At 40.6% G+C, this 13,057-nt stretch overlaps 1 pseudogene; it reads right to left on the bottom strand.

The window, feature by feature from the left end:
• Nucleotides 1-5,445: 5,445 nt before the first annotated feature.
• LOC118855313 lies at nucleotides 5,446-5,854 on the bottom strand (annotated as a pseudogene).
• Between the last annotated feature and the right edge of the window lie 7,203 nt (nucleotides 5,855-13,057).

The following is a 13,057-nucleotide window of genomic DNA, read 5'->3' as shown; positions in this document are numbered from 1 at the left end:
GCTATGGTATGGCTGGGTCTTCTTCTTTCCCGTGGGTACCTTTTTTGCTACAGTTGTGCATGGTATTCTCCCAGGAGTAGGGTATCATTTCCTGGCATGGAGGTCTATTTAACAAGGCTCTGAGAATAAGATAATTGTGATACAGCCTAAATTGTGCATTTGACCCTGGGCAATTATTGTGGGATTCAGCTATAATGAGGCATGATTGAGAGCTTCTGATTCAACATAGGAGTCATGAAGGCCTTCTCAGAGAGAGGAAGTAACCACAAGGACAGCCTATAACCCAGAGCAAGAATCTGTGGAGCCAGATAAAGACAGGATCTCATCTAAGGGGCCAAGGGTAAATGTAGGATTTTCCTTTTTAAAAAAAAAATTTTTTTAAATAAAAAGAAATCTATTTTATTTCCCTCTTACCCCTTACTCCATTGGGGAAGGTGGAGTGAAAAGCAAATTCCTTCTAACAAATATGCACAGTCAAGCAAAACATTTCCTTGTTGACTGAAAAATATACATTTTCTTTTACACCCTGAATCCACCTCTAACATGCAGATAGCATGCTTCCTCATTGGCCCTCTGGAATTATGGATGGTATGACATTGATCAGAATTCTTACAGCTTTCAAAGTCATTTATTTTTTGTATATTTTGTATATATTGTATTGTATACTATATATGTATTGTATATTGTATATGTATTGTATATTGTATATATTGTAATTTATTGTATAAATTATTCTCCTGGTTCTGCTCATTTCATTCTTCATCATTTTGCACAAGTCTTCAAAACTGTAGGATTTTCAAATATTAGATCCATAAAGTCATCCAGTGAGGGTACAGGAAGTAAATACAAGGTCAGTTTTGCATGGCCTAAATTCTGTGGGAGGCAACCTGGTATACAGTTCTCACAGTGGTTCTCAGGGGGTCCTGGAGGTTAAAACTATTTTCATAATAATAGTCAAGACATTGAAAAAATTTTAATATGGTAAATATCAATAAATATAAATTATATAAATTAATGCTCTTGGCAGGGAAGAAGGGGACATTCAAAAATTTTTAAGAGTTTAAAGGAGTCCTGAAACCAAAAAGTTTGATATAGTAGATAAAGTGTTAGACCTGGAGTCAAGAAGATAAAGATATAGGATTTAATCATTGCTTCTGACACTTATTAGCTGTATGACCCTGGGTTAGTAGCTTAACCTCTCTGATTCTCAATTTCCCTTAGCTATAAAATGAGAATAAGATGGTCTCTTAAGACCCCTTTCTGCTTCTAAATCTACAGTTCTGTGATTATGGAGTTAGAAAAATGTCTCCTTCAGCCACACTTGCAAAGCAAACTAGGAAGCAGAGTCTTTTTTTTAAAATAAATTTATTTTTCATTTTTAGTTTACAATACTCTGTTCCACAAGTTTTGGGGTTCCAAATTTTCTCTCCCTCCCTCTCCTCCCCCAGTGTAACCAGAATGGACTTTGTTTTCTTTGAATGACTCGGCTTACCTCATTGAGCTTCCCTGGACACTGGGGCTTGCTCTTCCAGGGCAGGAAGCCCAGTGACCATGCCAGGAATCAGAGAACTTCCTGTGTGATGAGTCATGGGGCTGGCTGAGGGGAGGTGTGTTAACCTGGTCTATGCTAGGGGGAGGGGCCAAGTCAAGAACCAATCAGCCCTGGTCGTTCAGGCGGCGCTTGATGATGTCAAAAACTCTATAAGAGAGGAGAGGACAGCTTGAAGATTCTCTCTCTTCCGGTTGGAGCCAGAGACGCCTACAGCCGAAGCTGAGCTGCCGGTAGCGGAGCTGACTGGAGGCCAGTGGGTAATCTTCTTACTGTAGAGGGGAAGCATGTATACGATTTTGCCTTATACTATCTCACTTCTCTGTGGCCTCCTGGTTACCCTTGTAAGGCGGACTTATTGGGCCTGGAAGCTTTTGATGAAAATATCAAAATGGGGACGCTGGTTTGTGGGCTTGTTATTGTGGAGTGTAAATACATGCTTTAGTTCTCCTGCCTTCTGCCTAGAGAATTCCTTATATCCTGCGGTTCCAGACCTTTTAGGCACATATGAGATTCTCTTTGAAATCATAAATTCTGCCTCCCTAATATACCCCTTCCTCCCAGGCTGACATGTAATCCAATGTAGGTCCTACATATACCTTCACATTGAACTTGTTTACATAATAGTCCAATTGTAAAGAGGAATTATAACCCATGGAATGAATCATGAGAGATGAGAAACAAAACAAAAAAAAAAAAGAAGGAAAAAAAAAAGAGAACACATAGTTTGCCTCAATCTGCATTCAGACTCCATAATTCTTCCTCTGGATGTGCATAACTTTTTCCATCATGAGTCTTTTGGAGCTGTCTCTGAACCTTGTATTGATGAGAGGAGCCAAGTCTATCAAAGTTAGTCCTTACAGATAGTGTGTGTCTGTAATCACGTATAATGATCTCCTGGTTCTGCTCCCCTCACTTAGCATCAGTTCATCTAAGTCTTTGGGAAGCAGATTCTAATAGGACCTGATAACCCTGAGAACCTGGCCAGCCCAAGTCTGCCTTGGTGAGGGGCCTAGTAAGCCAGCCCAGACAACATTGAAGCTGCTAACTGGGAAAAAGCCGCTAGCTAAGAATGAGTTGCCAGACAAGGAGAATTGAGAGATGCAAGTCACTGATTCCCTTACATTTTCATTAAAGATCAGAGCTGTCGGCTCCCATAAAGCTTTAACATTTCTCATCATTTCGTAACTTTCTCATTTGGCCTGTTAGGTTTAATGTTTTTTTAAAGTTTTTCATTCTTTCATGTTGATAACACTTTCATTTCCCTGCCCTTCTTCAAGACTCAGCTCAAATACCACCGCTAGCTGGTGGCTTTTCCCCATTCCCCCGGCTGCTAGCGCCCTCCCCTCCAAAATTACTTCCATCTCCTCTGTATGTGTCATGGATTTACATCTTATTTCCATTGCTGGAGTGTAAGCTCTCTGAGGGCAGAGACTGTTTTTGCCCTTTTAGAAAATTCCTAACGCTTGGCTCAGGGCCTAGCACATAGAGCTTTGTTAAGAGCTTTGTTATATTCCTCTCACATGCCAACCCAAAGGGCCATCCTTTATAACAAAGAAAAAAGGGGGGAGAAGGGAAGCAGTTCAGCGAGACTAACCAACATAGGAACAAAGTCTAAGGGTGTATATGGTCATTTCGACCCCCGTAACCCCGCATCCGCGCCAAGAAGGAAGGGAGGAGCAGTATCATATCTCTTTGTTGGGTTCATCCTAGGTCACCTCAGCGGTCAGTTCTGTTTTGTTGTTCTTCATCTTTGGTATGATCATCATGTATATTTTCCCTTGGTTTTGTTTTGTTCACTTTGTGCCCCTTCATTTAAGTCTTTCCGTGCCTTCTTGCATCGTTCACACGCATCTTTTCTTACGATGCAGTGATCCCTCCCCTCACTCAAATCAAAGTCAAGTGCAGGTCGTGTCATCATTTCCCTGATGCCATGGTCTTCTTTGAAAACAAACATAACAATTCCCTCATATTCATGCAACCATAATTTGCTTCTGGTTTTCTCTTTTCTCAGTGCTATCCTTAAATGTGGGCAGCTAAGGGGCATGGCAGATAGAGTGTGGGCTTGGCGTCAGGAAGACTCATCTTTTTTAATTCAAATCTGGCCTCAGACACTTACTTACCAGTTGTGTGACCCTGGGTAAGTCACTTCACCCTGTTTGCCTCAGTTTCCTTATCTGTAAAATAAGCCAAGAAGGAAATGGCAAACCCCAAATGGAGTCAGAAGGAGCTGGACACCACTGAAAGAACTGAACGACAAAATACTTTTGTGTGGTTAGGGATAATGTGTGAACCTGTGATCTCTTTGGTGCCGGAAGCTCTTGGAGAGGAACTTTCTCTGTCCAAGCCAAAGGCAGTTAGGTGGTACGGTGGATAAAGCCTTAGACCTGGAGTCAGAAAGATCTGTGTTAAAATCTGGCCTCAGGCACTTGTGAGCAAGTGAGTCACTTGTGGGTGAGTCACTTAACCTCGGCTTCCCTCAATTTCCTCTTCTGTAAAATGGGAACAGTAATAGAACCCACCTCCCAAGGTTGTTGTGAGGATCTAATGAGACAATAATTGTCAGGCGCTCAGCACGGTGTCTGACCCGTAGTAAGTAACTATGCAAATGTTGCGTATTATTATCATGTTGGCGCTTTCTCTGCAATTTACAGGCTTAGAAAGTCACCTAGTTGTTGCTGTTCAGTATGTCCCACTCTTCCTGACCCTGTATGGGGTTTTCTTGGCAAAGACACTGCAGTGGTTTGCCCTTTCCTTCTTCGGTAGATTAAGGCAAACGAAGGTTCAATGACTTTCTCAGGGTCATATGGCTGCTAAGTATCTGAAGCTGGATTTGAAGTCAGGTCTTCCCGACTGCAGGTGCAGCACTCTTTACTGCTCTTGCCTATAGTACTGAGAAGTTAAGTGATTTGCCCTTTGTGTCAGAGGAGAGACTTGAACCCGAGTCTTCCCAGCTCTAAGTCCGGCAGAGCCATACTGCATCTTTTCATGTAGTTCTATGCCATAAAAAAATCCACAGAGGACCCGCAGAGGTGGGTTATAGACTTATTCCAGGTGGAGGGAATTAAGAACCTGTGTCCTGCTTTTATAGGAAATCCAGATAACAGAAATCCAGGATAGAAGAATTAGTTCATAAGCAACTTGAGGGAATCTTATTTATCTCTATACCTTCCTTAGCACCAAGCACAGGGCTTTGCATGCAGGAGGGGCTTACTCAATGCTGGTTGAATAAATGAATGATGTAAGGGGTGGCAGCAGCAATATAAAAGTGGAGTAAGGGGCAGCTAGGTGGCGCAGTGAGTAGAGCACTGGCCCTGGAGTCAGGAGGACCTGAGTTCAAATCCGACCTCAGGCACTTGACACACTTACTAGCTGTGTGACCTTTGGCAAGTCACTTAATCCCAATTGCCCTACCTCCCCCCCTCCCCCCTGCCTAAGTAAATAAATAAATAAATGATGAATGAATGAATAAATAAAATAAAATAAAATAAAATGAAAGTGGAGTAGGTAAGTAGACCTGGATTCGGTGGTAGAAGGAAATGATTAAGGGGAACAGGCCCCAAATCAAGAAATGTTCCTGAGGGTTTATCAGTGGCCTGACCTCATCCCCACCCCCTGTGATGTCACATTGGCTCTGGCAGATGGATCTAATCCCATTTCAGGCGTCACCTATCAGGCAAAATATTAAACAAATTTCACCTTTTCTCACCTTGGGTGTCAATGCTTTTTGGGAAAGGTAGAAGATAAACCCAGTGTCCAGCCAACTGGACATAGTCAAATGTCCAAGGCTGAATGAAAGTACAGCTGGATGCTTGCTAAGGGCAGGTTACACGGACAAGGGTGTGAGGGCTTAAGCTCAAACAGAATGATAATCTGACAACATCTGATCTTTTTTTTCCACATTATTTCCTTGTTTTATTTAGAAGTCTAGGCATATATGTTCCACAAACACACAAAGGATAAATCAAACACTCAGATGCTAAGAGTTGGTCTTCAAACATTATATCCAATGATGCCACCCTTGCCTATGATCTCTCCAGGGTAAAACCACATGCATACCTCAGTGGCCACCAAACTATTTAGCAGAGCTTCCTTAACTGTGAGATTTCTGAAGCTACCAGTTCGAGCTGATGAGATGACTTTCGTCAGGCTCTCAATGGCTCTGGGGATCTCAGTAGGACTTGGAGGAACCAGCTCAACCTTGGCATACTACCAAAATGTGACCAAGCAAGGCTTCAAATAAGTTACAGCAGCGTTTAACAGGACTGGAGACTTCTCAATAGCATTGCGGACCAGCTGAGCCATGGTGGGGGAGAGCGGAGGAGCACACGGCCGGTCAAGACCATCCCCAACTTCTGATCTTTATTCCCAGACAATCCTGGGGTGATAAACATACAGATGCTACAGATCTGGATCCCCTTCTACCATTTTAGGGAACTTAGGCTTTACTCTTCTCCATGGACTCTGTGATTCAGGGACACTGGCCTCCGCCTTCTGACTCTGTTCTTTCTCATTGGCTGTCCCTTACCCCTGGAATATTCGCCTTCCTCATGTCTTCCTCCTGGCTTCCTTGAAGACTCAGGTCAAATCCCATCTTATACAAGAACCCTTTCCTAATGTTCTTCCTCCCTGCCTTCTTTGAAAACGAAGGACAAACACAACCTGTGAGTAGACAGAGCTGCCTGAAAGGGGACCCAGCTAGTTGGGTAACTCAGCTCATCCTCTCCCTCTCCTTCTCCTTCTCCTCTCCAAAAGAAGGTAAATTTTGATGGCCAGAAGCTGCCAACTTAACTTGGGGTTTACTGGCTAGATTTCTTTCTTTCTCTTTCCTTCCTTCCTTTTCCTTCCTTTTCCTTCCTTTTCCTTCCTTCCTTCCTTCCTTCCTTCCTTCCTTCCTTCCTTCCTTCCTTCCTTCCTTCCTTCCTTCCTTCCTTCCTTCCTTTCTTCCTTCCTTCCTTCCTTTCTTTCTTTCTTTCTTTCTTTCTTTCTTTCTTTCTTTCTTTCTTTCTTTCTTTCTTTCTTTCTCTCTTTCTTTCTTTCTTCCTCAGTACCTTAAACATAGTTCACTTCGAAGCTCATAGATTGGACCACGATAGATCCCTGCCCAAGCTCCACTTAAGGGCTGTATTTTGGGCCCCCCTGGCTTAGAGTGAATGTCAATGGTAACCGTTTCTTCTGAGAACATAAATCCTGAGGGTCTTTCCCTCCCAGCTTGATTTTTTTTCTTTGTCTTTTTCTTTTTCTCTAATTTAGGCCATCCCTTGACTCACTTCTTAAAGAGGACTCTTCAGTGAATGGGTGTTACCTCACTCTAAGTGAGCACATGAAAAGGCCTTAGCCTAAAAGGACCAGGGTCCCCCCATTGCATCCTGGGTCATCTGCAGTCATCCTGATGAATATCAGGCCACTGGACCCAGATGGCTCTGGAGGAGAAAGTGAGGTTGGTGACCTTGCACAGCCCTCCCTCACTCAAATCCAAGTCAACTACAAGTCATGTCATCATTTCTCTGATGCCATGGTCTTCTTCGAAAACAAGGCCAAACATACAATGTGGTTGTTTGTTGTTCCAACTCTTCGTGACCCCATTTGGGGCTTTTTTGGCAAAGATACTGGAAGGGTTTGCCATTTCCTTCTCCAACTCATTTTACAAATGAGGAAACTGAGGCAAACAGGGTTAAGCGACTTGCCCAGGGTCACATAGTAAGTGTCTGAGGCCGGATTTGAACTCAGAAAGTTGAAACTTCCTGACTCCATCCTGACACTCTATCCATTGTGCCACCTTCTCTCTCTTAATGCTAGTATCTTTCCCTCTAAATTTATCATGTATTTACACTGGCTATATCTTGTATGTTCACAGCTGTTTTCACATTATCTTCTCCCCATTAGAATGCAAGCTCCTTGAGAGCAGAGATTGTGTTTTTGACTTTCTTTGTATCCTTGGAGCTCAACATAGTGCTTACCACATAGTAGGTACTTAATAGATGCTTATTAACTGTCTGAGAATGAGAATTCAGCATTCCAAGTTCATCTTCTTTCCACTGCACCCACAATGCCTTTCTAATGCCACTTCCTAAAGAGGGTGAACCAGACTTTGGCTAAAAGTTAAGATCTGCCATAAGAATCTGGTTAGAGACCCCATAGTTGAGACAGAGACTGGACAGCGGCAAGAGGGCAATCTCCAGTTGTGAAGGTTGAAAAAAATCTTCTAAAATGATCATGCAGCTCAGGGAGATCAGACACTTAGTATAGCAATCCAGCTCGGGTCAACAACTCAGATGAAAAAAACCCTACTTTGTTATTCGCTGACTTGTGCTAAAACTGGCTTAAACCTTCAGATATCTGCAGCTACTCAACAGTAAAGTGGTGGAAAAAGGGAATGTATTAAAGAGAGAGTAGAGCAATCAATCAATGAATTAACAAACATTTATTAAGTACCCACTGTGTGTCAGGCATTGTGCTAGATCCTGAAGATTCAAACATGAGGAACAAGATCACCTATTCTCTCTTGCTTACAGTGACATTGAGAAGAGCTGTTGCCTGACTGAAAAAAAATGGACTTCAAGTATCTCAGAGACTTCTATTACTATATTTCAGGAGGATTTTCCTACCCCCTGGCACCTTTATATCTGAATTATTTTTCTTTGTTTCAAAATAAGAAAAGAGCAGGAAAACCAAAAGTGACAATGGAAATGGTTAGGAGATGTGCAAAGGCAGCTACGTGGTACAGTAATAGAGCCCCAGGACAAGAGGCAGGAAGACTCCTCTTCCTGAGTTCAAATCTGGCCTCAGACACTTACTAGTCGTGTGACCCTGGACAAGTCACTGAACCCTGCCTCAGTTTCCTCATCTGTAAAATGAGCTGGAGAAGGAAATGTCAAACCACCCCAGTATCTTTGCCAAGAAAACACCAAATGGGATCACGAAGAGACAGACATGACTGAAATGACTGAATAACAACAACAAAAGACAGGGAGCCAGATTGGATATTCTCTCCCTTTTCTTGGGGTTCCCACATGGATGAAGTTGGGAAAATGACTGAGTCCTAATCAAGCAATCAGTCACCTGACATTTGATTGACTGTTGGGAAGATGAAGCTACAAGCATGTTGCAGGTACTGTGCTAGGTACTGGAGATACAATGACAGCATGTACACATAAACTTAAGTTCGAAATATTAATAATACCCACTCATGTTGTTCTTGGGAGGATTGAACGAAATAATGTAAGCAAAATATTTTGTAAACATTAAGGCTCTATATAAATGTCATTATTATTATTATCATTTATAGAAAGTCATCGTTCTCATCTTGTTTGAGAGAGTTCAAATAGGAAGGGTCGTGCTTTTATTTTTGATATCCTATAGACTATATTGCACAGATGGATAAAATAGCTGCTTTTTGTAAGCAAATAAAGGTATTAAGAAGTAAGTTCATGTTCAGTTTGTTCAACATTGAAACAATTCTATTAGCCAATGACACAATGAGGAGAATATGTACTTTTAATAACAAAATAAAATAAATTTTGTTTCCACATGATTTTTATTTCTTCAGCTAGGTCTCTATGTTCTTAAGCCTCCTTCACGGCTTAGAAATGATGCTTTTGGTTTGGTGATAGCTATTAAAAACGTTGTTCATAAATTTTTATAGATTCACATTATGTCTGGGTGGTTGTTGGCAGCAATTCTGTTTGTTATAATGGTCTTGTCCCAGTACAGTCTATTTGTCGAATTATCAAGGATAGCTTGGGGTCTGCATTTGTAGTATGAGGATTTGTCATATTAGCTTATGAAAGATAATGAGTTTCTGATGTATAATTTTAGCCACCAAGTCATGTCTTGTTAGATATTCCTCACATGCTAGATTTTTGCTGCCTACAGTGACGTGATGCCTAGTTTTGATCATTTCCTTGCAGAATCCTCATTAGTCATTAAATCTGGGCTCCTTAGGTAACCTGCTCCTGAACTGCCATCATAAACCCAATGAAATTTGGACCCAACGCTGACTTCTACATAGCCACCAGCAACTTCAGGAGTAATTAATATAGTGTGCAAAGCCTGTGTACATTTTTAGTTTTTAAAAACTGAATAAACAAATCCACATAACTAATCCATTTGCTTGATGCTTCGTCATCAACATATTTTTGGTTGAATTTATGCAAATGTTCCCTTAAGGAAGAGGGGATTTGGTTTCTCTCCACTGGATTCCACTTGTCCTCACACAATGTAATAATCATGGTGAGCTGTTAACCAGTTAACAAGGTGCTAATATATTCTTCGGGGGAAAAGGTGGACATGAAAAGTGGAAACTTATATCTTTCTTAAGTATAATTTCTCTAACCCAAAAGAGACAATACCATTATCTGGGTTGAAAATTGGTATTGTACCCCTGGAGCCTTTAAATAGGGAAGTCCAGGAGGTCTTTGGCAAATGGAGAGTTTGAAAGATAAGCTTTTCTTAGCCATTTCATAGGCTCCATCTGAAAGTAACCCATTTTCCATTACATTTGACAAATCCAGTGGTATATATCTATTTCCAGCCTCTTTTATGTCTTCCGATTCTAAAAGTATTTCTGTAAGTTTTTAACCTGTTTGCTATGTGCTCTGAGAATTTTCATTAATCCTCTTCTTCTCTTTTGAGGAGGAAGTATTAATCTTTCTATAATACCTTAAGGTGGTGAACCCTGTATTTTGTTTATATTGTATGAAGGTTTTTGTTTGGTTGGTTTTTTAGGATTCATTCCAAATCTGCTATAGGTCATTTTATAATTCCAAAAGTGGATGTTAAGACTGATTCTCTTGACATACACAGATTCAGCTTTCCCCCGGATATACACTTCATGGATCTTGCCTAGAGGAGGCTAAGGCTTCACCCTTTAGTTCAATCTGACCTCTGAATTCAAGTTCCATCTTTCCTCAGAATGCATTAAATGTTTGAGAACTGTACGTTTATGGAGTCCAAATGACATTTTGACACCACTGGATAAAGATTCCCAGAGACAAAGCAGTTTAATGGGGGTTTTCAATGAAGCATATAATCATGCCATCCACTCAGTTCCCTCTTTACCTTGGAAGCGATTCTCATTTCTGTTTAGAAAACATGACAATAGGTTTAAGATTGGGCAGAACCTTAAAGGCTTAAATTCTCTCTCTGACAGATCTCATGTTTTATATCAGTTGTGCTTGACATTGGTATTTTGGTGGAATACTTAAAGTAGAAAAATTCCCATGTGACTATCAAATACTCTAGAATTCTTACTACACACACACACACATATATACACATATATTTGTATATGTAGGACATGAATAATTCATGAGAATGGAATCAAAAGCTTTGTGACTATTTTTGGGTACATAACTATATTTGTGACTATATTGTTACTATTAATAATTTGTGATTATGCCTTGCACAATAAAATCATTATTATATAAATATATACAAAATAAGCATAAGGTCACCTTAATCTCCTGGGGCTTTAGTTTCCTTATCTGAAAAATTAAAGGATTGGTCTCTGATGTCTCTTGTCTGTGATGTCTATGATCCTCCCATAGGATCTCTTCCAATGAGAGAGGACTTCAATTATCTTTAGGCTGTGTACATTTTTATTCCATGTGGGAGAGACTTTGAGGGGAAAAGGGCAAAGTCTAAGTTACAGTATACAAGATATCCAAAGTAATTGCAAAACCTTACTTATACAGATGGCAGAAAGCCCAGTGCCCACTTTAACAAGAGTCAGGATACAGGGTCCAGGATCACAGAATGTTAGATCTGGAAGGGGGTTGCTTTGTCCAACCATCTCATTTTCCCTAGGGAAGATGGACTACAAAGGGGAGGTGAGATCACACAGGTAGTAATTAGCAACCCAGGAGTTTAGACAAAAGGAGATGCTGTGGGCTGGTATGTTTGTATGTGTGTATTTTCTGTCTGCATTATAGTGTACAGGTAATTATGGGTATGTAGATGGTCTGTGAGTCAATTCTTTTTGTCATGTCTCAGTCTCCTCCAAGAGACTAATAAATAATATCTGTTTTAACCATTTAGCAAGAAACCTTGCTAATCTGCCCTCCATTATATACCAGGTGTAGTCAAAATTGCACCCTATGTCAGGCTTCAGATACTTCAGGTTTTATTGTGATCATGGTCCTTTACAAGGTCCGTTTGATAATAAGCATATGTATACTTTAGGAGCACATGCTCACCAGTGTCCTGGAGGAACTGAGATACTGGGTACTGTACCAGGTACTCACCAGAATACAAAGACATAGGATCATAGCTCTCAAGTGGGGAGGAACTTCAGAGGTCATTTAATCCGAAGCTATCACATACATTACCCAAGCAACTCACAACACTCTCAAGTGTAGCTGAACCAGATTAAAATGAATTGGGAAATATTTAACAAAATAAGTAAAAATGTAATAAAACATAGACAATATTACATTTTAAAACTAAGTCAACTTGTGGCCCACAGAACCCTTTTCGCATGGATTAGTGGTCCCCATATTTATTTAGGTTTGACATCATTGATTTATTCCAACCCCCTCGGACTTTCCATTTATAAAATAGAGGCACAGGAGATTAAGTAACTTGCTCAAATTCGCCCAGGTAGTTCTTATTAAAAGTTTTGAATTCAGGTGCTCTTACTCCAGGGCCAGGGCTTTTTCTACTGGACTATGCTATCTTCTGAGGCAGGTAGGTGGCACAGAGGATAAGGTGCCGGATCCAGAGTCAGGAAGACTCATCAAATCTGGTCTCAGACACTTAGTAGCTGTGTGACCCTGGGCAAGTCACTTGACCCGGTATGCCTCAGTTTCTTCATCTATAAAATGAGCTGGAGAAGGAAATGGCAAACTATTCCAGTATCTTTGCCAAGAAAACCCTAAATGGGGTCACAAAGAGTGGGTCATGACTGAACAACAACAACATGCCACTTAAAACCACCTAGAAATTTATAGCACTCTTAGAAAATTGTCCTGGGTCTGCCTACATGTCTACTTCTTCTGTCCTCTATATGTGATCTTCTCAGTACACATGCATTGTACTCCCATAGTCAGTCACATGGAAAACCAGTTCAAAGTACAACTATAGTTGAGTTATTTAAATCTGAAAGTAAATCATTGCCATATGTCCAGTGAAAGGCTTTATGCTGGGTGTTTCAAATTGAAAGGGACAGCAAGGTATCTTTGCTACAGCATTCCTAGCATGTTTTCATCCAGCTTCCAGTGATGGGGAACTTATTATCAACAAGGAAGCCCATTCTGTTTTGGGAAATCTCTAGTTGTTAGGTTATCTATTCATAATCAAAGTCCCCAATATGGTATAACTAATACCTTAATATGTTATCTTAATTTAATTTCAATTCTAAGTTGAGTCATAATGTGTTATTCTCACCAGCAATATGTATTCAGCAAATATTTTGAACACCTGTAATGTAGTTACAATCTTATGCTTATATAATATTTTACAGCTTTCAAAGTGTTTTCATATTATTGAAAATATATATGAAGAAGTAGC

The sequence above is a fragment of the Trichosurus vulpecula genome, chromosome 6, assembly GCF_011100635.1.
Source record: "Trichosurus vulpecula isolate mTriVul1 chromosome 6, mTriVul1.pri, whole genome shotgun sequence".
NCBI classification, from domain to species: Eukaryota; Metazoa; Chordata; class Mammalia; order Diprotodontia; family Phalangeridae; genus Trichosurus; species Trichosurus vulpecula.
The sequence above is the reverse complement of the archived record's forward strand: the minus strand, read 5'-3'. Positions and strand labels throughout refer to the sequence as shown.